The sequence below is a fragment of the Eulemur rufifrons genome, chromosome 9 (genome assembly GCF_041146395.1).
Source record: "Eulemur rufifrons isolate Redbay chromosome 9, OSU_ERuf_1, whole genome shotgun sequence".
NCBI lineage: Eukaryota > Metazoa > Chordata > Mammalia > Primates > Lemuridae > Eulemur > Eulemur rufifrons.
In genome coordinates, this window is record NC_090991.1 from 6,726,638 (window position 1) to 6,735,277 (window position 8,640).

The 8,640-nt window shown below is 34.2% G+C and overlaps 1 pseudogene; it reads left to right on the plus strand.

The window, feature by feature from the left end:
* Positions 1-7,630: 7,630 nt before the first annotated feature.
* On the plus strand, positions 7,631-8,417 carry LOC138392472 (proteasome subunit alpha type-1 pseudogene; annotated as a pseudogene).
* Positions 8,418-8,640: the final 223 nt, after the last annotated feature.

Sequence of the window (8,640 nt, forward strand, 5' to 3'; positions counted from 1 at the left end):
GAGAAAGTGAAAAAGATACAAATAGCACTACGAAGTTCATGAAGGATAAATGAAAAGAAGTTTAGATCTAAATACATAATAATAAAAACTGCCGAAAACCAAAGACAGAAGATTTTTAAACAAGTTAGAGAGAGAGAAATATATTGCTTATCAAGCAAAATAAGCTAGATTAACAACTCAAAGTCACAGTAACTTTAAATAATAAAGGTAAGTTTCTTGTTCACAGTACATACCTATTGCATATCCTCAGGAGTACAAAGAGACAATGCTCATCATAGTCACTCAGGAATCCAGGTTGATGAATATGGCTACAATAAAAGTGCACCACTTGGATTTCTCCTCAAGAAGGAACTTGCCATTCAGCTGTGGGGAGTGCAACCAATTAAGCCTCCAGCTGAAGCACATTCAAGATCTACAACAGCATTTGAGCCGAGCTTACACTTTTTCCAAGCATCTTTCGGCCAATGACTGAGTAAAGTGGGAGTAAAAGGCCTGGCCATTTCTGCCCAAAATGATGCTCCTCTAAAGAATTGTGTTGTCTTAGAGCTCCCCATTGGGTTGGCTGAGATTTTGTCACATGTGCATGGTATCCGAGAGAACTCCTTGCCTGATTCTGCTTTTCCTCCCCTTCATCCAGTTCTGCTTCTTCCTCCTGTACCTTGCACAGTTGTTACCAATCCACCTGCACAACTCTTGCACCTCTCTGTCAAGGCCTCTACTTCCTGGATGACATGAACTGGCACAATGGAACAGCCACCAGCTGTAATGTTGCCAGTCCCCATGCCAGAAGCACAGGAGAGTTTTGGAGGGTTCTCACATCAGCATTAAATGCTGCAGCTTGAAAGTGACACACCTCACTCCCACTCACAACTCATTGGCTAGAATTAATCACATGCCCCCTCCCAACCTCAGGTGTCTAAAAAGTGCAATTAAACCATGGAACCAGAAGTACTTGGTAAACACTGTTAAGAAGTACCACAATTCAATCTAATGGAGCAATAATTGGCTGACAGCAGACTTCTCAAGGGGAATAATGAAAATTAGAAAACACTGGATGATGAATTTGAAGGACAAGAAAAATAATAGCCAATATTTTGGCTTTCAAAGAAAAGCCAGATTTCAAGAAAAGCCTACATTTCAAGAAAAATAGCTTTTAATAATGCAAAGGAAGTAAAAATATTTTCAGACAATGACAAATAATTTTATTAATAGAGGAACTACACTGAAGGAAATACTAAGTGATATTCTTTTAGAATAATGAGTACAGGTATTATTTCAGAAATCCATGAAGAAATAAAAAATACAAAAAAATTCCATGGGCAATGAATATTAGATGTATAATTGCCTTTGAACAATGAGGAGCTTAGAGGCACTAACCCCACATGCAGTCAAAAATCTGTGTATAATTTTTGACTCCTTCAAAACATAATACTAATAGCCCTCTATTGACTGGAAGCCTTACCAATAACATAAATAGTTGATTAACACATATTTCATATTGTATATGTATTATGTACTGTATTCTTACAATAAAGTAAGCTAGAGAAAAGAAAATATTATTAAGAAAATCATAAAAAAAGAAAATATATTTACCATTCATTAAGTGGAAGTGGATAACCATAAAAGTCTTCTTACTCACCATCTTTACATTGAGTAGGCTAAGGAGGAGGAAGAAGGGGAGGGGCTGGTCTTGCTGTCTCAGGGGTGGAAAACGTAGAAAATATCCATGTATAAGTGGACCTGTGCCATTCAAACTCATGTTATTTAAGGATCAACTGTATAGCATAACAATAAATAATCTATACTGAAAATACATATAAAATTTAAAAGTACAACAAAAATTGTTTATAAGGTGAAAAGGGGGAAAATTGAGTTAAATTGTTCTAAGTTGCTTACATTTTCTTGGAATAGATATAAAGTGCTAATTGGACTTTAAAATTCAAAAGTGAAAATTGGGTAAATGATAAAAGAATAATCAAAACTTATATGTCTAAAAATAGAATAATAAAGTCCCTAAAAAGCAAGGAAAGAAGAGAAAGGGAATACAATATAGGTGGGAAAAATTGAAAACAAATAGAAACATGGTTTAAATATTTTTTTGAGACAGGGTTTCACTCTGTTGCTCAGGCTAGAGCACAGTGGTGTTATGATAGCTCATTGTAACCTCAATCTCCTGAGCTCAAGTGATCCTCCTGCCTCAGTCTCTCAGTTAGCTGGGTGTGCTAATTGGTGTGCACCACCACCACTGGCTAATTTTTAATTTTTTTTTTTTAAAAACAGGGTCTTGATATGTTTCTCAGGCTGTTCTTGAACTCCTGGACTCTAGCAATCCTCTTGTCTCAGCCTCCCAAAGTGCTGGGATTACAGGCATGAGCTACCATGCCCAACCAGTTTAAATATTTAAACAAAAATATATAAGCAATTACAATAAACCTCATAGACTAATTATACCAGTTAAAATACAACAGTTGTCAGACTGGGTTAAAAAATTCAAAATATATTCTCCTTATAAGAGATGTATTTAAAATATCAGGATGCAAAAAGATTGAATATAAAAGGGTAGGAAAAGATATTATACAAAACCTAATTTTTAAAAAGGTAGTGTAATTGTACTTATAAGAGTCCAGATAGACTTTAAGGCAAATGTATTACTGAAGATAAAAAGAAATACTGTATAATGACAAAAAGATTCAATTCAAAAAAATAAATATAATAATTAAAAATTTGCATGTACTTAATTACTAGTCTCAAAATACATACTGATAAATTGATAGAACCAAAAGATAAATAGATAAATTTGTGAACATGGTGGAAGATTTTAATATACCCTCTCAATAACTACTAGAAAAGCAGACCAAAAATCAATGAAGTTATAGAAAAGATTACAGTAACACAATTAGAAAACCTGACATAACAGAGATATAAATAATATTCCCCTCAATACTTGAAGGTTATGATTTTATTCAACTACACAAAAAACATTTATGAAAAAATTATATGTTGGCCCAAAATAAAATTTCATAAAATTCACAGGATTGAAATGACACAAAATATGTTCTCTAATCAAATTCAAAAATGCTAGAAATCAATGATGATATTTAAAAATTTCCCAAATGGCAGGAAATTAAGAGCTGAACTTCTATGTAACCTACAGAGAAAAGAAGAAATTACACTAAAAATTGAAAAAATAAGATGTACCAAATGACAATAAGGATATGACCTATAAAAACTAGTCGATGAGGTGATGCACAGGGAATTTTGAGAGCAGTGAAACTATTCTGTTTGATATTCTAATGGTGCATATCTGTCATCATACATTTGTAAAAACCCATAGAATATATAAAACAACACAAAAAGTGAACCCTAGTGCGAACTCTGAAATTTAGTTAATGGTGTATCCATGTTGGCTTATCAATTATAACAAATGTACCACATTAATGAAGGGAATAATAAAAGAGAAACTGTGCACAGAGGTGAGGTGTATATTTTTGTAAACCTAAAATGACTCTAAAAATATATATCATTTAAGTTTTAAAATAACTCATGGGATGAATGATGCAGCCATTGTGAAAAACAGGCAGTTCCTCAATATGTTTGCTTTGACACAGGAGCACTATATGACCTAGCAAGTTTACTCCTGGTTATATACTCAAAACAACTGAAAACAGGTGTACAAACAAAACCTTATATATAATATCCACGGCAACACTTTTCACAACAGCTAAAATGTAGAAACAGCCCAAATGCCCATCAATTGAAGAATGAGTAAATAAATTGTGGCATATCTATACAATGGAATATTATTCAGCCATATAAAGGAAGTACGATACATGCTACAACATGGGTGGACCTTGAAACATCATGTTAGTGAAAGAAATCAGACACAAAAGGGCACACATTGTATGACTCGATTTTTGTGAAATGTCCAAAATAAGCAAATCTGTATCTACAGATAGCAGACTAATGGTTGCCGGGGACTGGGAGGAAGGGGGAATGAAGAGTGATTGCTTAATGGGTAAAGACTTGGGGGGGGATTATGAATGTATTCTGGAACTACATAGTGGTAATGGTTGCACAACATGATGAATGTACTAAATGTCAATAATAGCAAATTTTATATTACGTGTATTTCAGCACATGCACATAAACATGCACAAAAAACCTAATTCATGTACACAGCTGAAGATATTTGAGAAAAGAATAAGTAAAAACACAGTTAATCAAATAGAAACAAAGTAGAAGAGAAAAATAAATATCAAGCTTAAAGTGATTACATAGAAAACAGCCTACAAAAGAAAGGATCAATAAAACCATGTTTTTTTCAGTGGGAGAGGGGAGACTAGTAAAATTGATACTTGCCTAGTGGGAGTGATCAAGAAGAAAAGGAAGAGGGCATAAATACCCAATGTCAGAAATGAAGTAGGACATCACCAAAGATCATGCAAATGTTAGAAGGGAAATAAGAGAAAATTATGAACAGCTTTCTCTCAAAAAACTTAAACTTTTAGATGAAGTGGATTCATAATCATACAATTTGTCAAAAGTGACACAAGAAGAAATAGAAAATTTGAGTAGTCTAATAACTCTTAAAAATTGAAACCATAATTTAAAACATTTCCAGAAATATAATTCCAGTCACCAATAGCGTAACTGGAAAATGTCACCTTTACACAAATTCCTCCTCAGGTTAAAAGATAGACTACTCCCCAGTTTGTTTTATGAAGTCAGAATACCTTAACACAAATATCTGATAAGGTCATTATGAGAAAAGAATATAATCATTTGTGAGCAAGTAGGCAAAAATTCTAAAAAAAAAAATGTCAAGAAGTTAAATCCAGCAATATATAAAAAGGACAATGTAGTATGATTAAGCTGAATTTATTTCATAAATGCATGGTTTAATTAAACATTCAAAAACCAGTATAATACATCACATTAATAGAATAAAATAGAAAAATGACAGATGTAGGAAAGTCATTTGGTGAAATTCAACATCCATTCAGTAAATTAAAAAAAGAAAGTCTTAGCAAGTTAAAAGTGGAAAGGCACTTTTTTAATCTGCTTATTGCTGGTTATGATAAAAGGTATATATCATATATATATGAACCTATATATACTAATATATATATCATATATGTGCCTTCGGCAAGCTTGATACTTAATGAATTATTAAGAGTTTTACCTTTGACATTAGAAATTATACTAGCTATAACATGGAAAATTTAAAAATATATAAACCTTACATTAGCAAAAAAAAAATCAAATACTAAGAAATCAAACTAAGAATGTTGCAACAAAAATTGTATAGGACTTCTTTACAGAAAACATAAACAGAGAAATTAAAGACCCAAATAAATGAAGGGCTATCCCATGCAGATTTGAAACTCAATATTTTTAAGATGTCAATCCTTGTTAGATTGATTAATAGATTTAATACATTTAACACTTTTTGTGAAAATTGGGAATTGATCCTAAACTTTATATGGAAAAGCAAACTACAAAGAGAGTTAAGGTACTCTCAAAGATGAACAAAGTAGGAGGGTGATTTTACTTGGGATCAAGAATTATTACTAGACTGTATTGATTAAAATAAAGATAGACAAATAGAGCAATGGAATAGAGACCTGAAACAGTATCATGCATGTATGCACAGACAAAATATGAGAGATGTGGCTCCAAAAGGAGGAAGTAAGGGTGGTCTTTTCAGCAAATTGTGTTGGAACAATTAAACACTTATATGCAGAAATATTGAAAAGGAAAAAAACAACTTTTGGCGTTTACTTCACACACCATACCCCAATACTCCAAATCAATTTCAGTTGGGTTCAGAGTATGTTAAATGTCAAAAGTAGCACAATCAAATGTTTAAAGGGTAATATCTTCATAGTCTTGGGGTAACTGACTTTTAAATATCTCACATACACAGTGACACGCACACAAATTCTAACTGTAAAGGAAAATGTTAACTTGGATGATCTTTAAAAATTAAAACTTCTGATCACTAAAAGGTACCATTAAGAAAATAAAAAGCTAACTCAAAGACTAGAAGAATATACTTGATACATATGGAGCCATTAAAGGACTTGCATCTAAAATATAAAGAACTGCTATAAGTCAGTAAGAAAAAACAGGCAGTCTATAGAAAAAAATGGGCAAGAGTTTTGAACAGGCACTTAAACATGTACAAAAGAAGATATCCAAATGGCCAATAAACATGAAAAACTATTCAACCTCATGAGAAATCATAGAAATGTGAATTAAAAACAAAATACAAAGCAATTGCAGACCCATGAGAACTATGGCTAAAGTGTAAAAGGCTGACTTTACCAGGTAGGTAAGAATCTGCAGCAACTGGAATTCCCATATACTCCCAGGGGGTATATAAATTGGTGCAGCCACTTTGGAAAACTGACACTGCCTACTAAAGTTGAAGATTTGCATTTCCTATAATATAGCAATTCCATTTTTAATTATATGCCTATCAGCAATGTGTATACCTGTGCATCAAGAATCATGTACAAGAATTCTCATAGCAACACTATTTATAATAACCCCAAACTGGAAACAACTCAAATGTGCATCAGGAGCACAAATGGATAAATATATTGTAGTGTATTCACACATTGAAATATGACACAGCACTGAAAATAAACAAAGCATACCTACATGCATCTCACAATGAAAACATACATAAAGCTATGTGCAAACACATTATTGAATGAAAGAAGTCAGAAACAACAGCAAAATACATATGGTATAGTTCATTTATATAAAGCTTAAGAAATGACTAGAACTAATATATAGCATGTAGGTATGCATGCTTTGATTATATGTATGTCATACACACACAAAAGTGATGATCCTGGAAATCAGGAGAATGGTTACCTTTAGAGAGAGGGGTGGTGGGTAGTGACATTAGAGTTTCTGGAATGCTAAGGATGTTCTATTTCCCGACCTAAACGATGGGTACCTGGGTGTTTGTGTATTTGCTTTGCGATAAATTCTTGAGCTACGCATCTTTTCTTTTTGCACACTTCTTACTGTGTGCAATATTTCACAGTAAAATAATGTTTATAAAACAGTAGTTTCAATAAAAAATAAGGTGGCTAGGGACTGGAGAGGTTTAAACTGACAATAAAATATTAATTTTTCTTGTGACAGTTTTAATAATAAATGTATTTCCATGGTCATAAATCTACTTTTATTGCAAGCTGAAAAGATAAATTTGTGAATAAAAGTGGACCAGAACATACTAAGTGTGCCTGTGCTTGCTCTGCAGTCCCCAGGCACTCAGAGTTCTCTCCTGAGCTGTATCTACTATTTTTGGCTTTGTAATTTCACTCGCAATATAGTTCATCCTACCCTTCCAAGGGGCTGAGTAAAGGTGGGTGCTCTACAATTTCAGGCTGAGTCCATTCCTCCTACCCCCATAAGGGGATGAAGAGGAACAGCTTGTTGAGTGAGGACCCACTTGTGCTGATTCTAGCTCCTAGGAGTTGTTCTCATGGAGCTTACATTCTAGAAGAGAAACACAGCAAACAGATAGTCAAACAGCACAGTGTGTAGAATGTCAGATAGTATTAAATGGTGTCAAGGAGATGGCTCCTTGATTTGTAGCTTTGCAGGATCCATGTTTCTCAACCAATATGACAATGATGACATTATTTGGCGCCCTGAGGATTCATCATATTAAATATGCAACGGAAGCTGTTAAACAAGGTTCAGCCACGGTTGTTCTGAAACTGAAAACCCGTTCAGTGTTGGTTGCATTGAAGAGGGCACAGTCAGAGCTTACAGCTCGTCAGAAAACAATTCTCCATGTTGACAACTGTATTGGTACCTCAACTGCAAAGCTGACTGCTGATGAAATTATGTAACTTTCTGTTATGTAATTTTCTGCACCCGGAGTGTTTGGATTCCAGATTTGTATTTGACAGGCCTCTTCTTGTGTCCTCTCTTGTATCTCTAATTGGACGCAAGATCAAGATACCAACAAAGTGATATGGCCAGGGAGCACATGGTATCCGGCTGCTTATTGCTGGTTGTGATGAGATGGGCCCTCACGTGTTGCAGACCTGTCCGTCTGATCCTTTGACTGCAGAGCTACGTCCACTGGAGCCCATTTTCACTCAGCTTGTACTGACCTGGAAGAACATGTGTTTGGGTTGATAGAGTGCAATTTAAATGAATTGGTTAAACATGATCTTTGGGCTTTAAGAGAGACACTTTCTGTAGAGCAGGACCTAACTATAAACACAAAGAATGTTTCCACTGTAGCTGTTGGTAAAGGCTTGGAGTTTGCAGTCTATGATAACGACAGTGTGTCTTCATTCCTGGAAGGTCTTGAAGAAAGACCACAGAGAAAGGCATTGCACACTCAGCCTGCAGAAAAGGCTGATGAACCAATAAAACATTAAGTGATAAACCAGTCTGTATGTGTGTTTTCAAAGATGTGAGAATGCAGGAACAAATATGCATGGCAATAATCTATACTCTGAACAAAAAGATGCAGAGTGGTTGAATGGTAGGTTTTAGGGATCTGTCCACATGTGAGTTTTTTCCAAAGCAACTTAACAGAAACCATATAATGGGGTGAATGTTTCTTTGAAAGGGACAATCATTGTATAGAAAGTATAAGTA